We start from the raw sequence: 516 nt of genomic DNA, 5'->3' as shown, positions 1-516 counted from the left end.
CCTTTTCCCCAAGATTTCCCTACCTGAGCTGCCTGGTCAGGGAAGCGCCGGAAGTCCTCTCACTCCCCATGAACTTTTGAAGTTTCCTTGAATAAATCAAAGAATTACACAGCCCCAGAAAATGACCAAAATAAAGACACAAGATATATCTTTGAGGAAATGGTATTTGAATTATCCAGTAAGGAATCCAAGAGACTTCCTGGGGTGGTAGTGTGGGATACAACACTGAACCACAAGGGTGATTTGAACCACAAGTTCCATTATTCAGGCTCACCAGCCACTCCTTGGAAACCCTATACAGTGTTGCTGTGAACTGGAACTGACTTGATGGCACTTAATAACAAGAATATATTGCATAGAAACCATGTAGGCAAGAAGGCAATGAGATGATCTGTGAAGTTATATCTAAAAGTATAGCTACAAAATTATACAAACATTTATCAAAAATATTAAATTATGAATCTACTGTTTTTTTTAACATATCCCCCATCTAGGTTTATACATTCTGAAGGCAGT

This window comes from Chrysochloris asiatica, unplaced genomic scaffold, assembly GCF_000296735.1.
Source record: "Chrysochloris asiatica unplaced genomic scaffold, ChrAsi1.0 scaffold00093, whole genome shotgun sequence".
Classification (NCBI taxonomy): Eukaryota; Metazoa; Chordata; class Mammalia; order Afrosoricida; family Chrysochloridae; genus Chrysochloris; species Chrysochloris asiatica.
The sequence above is the reverse complement of the archived record's forward strand: the minus strand, read 5'-3'. Positions refer to the sequence as shown.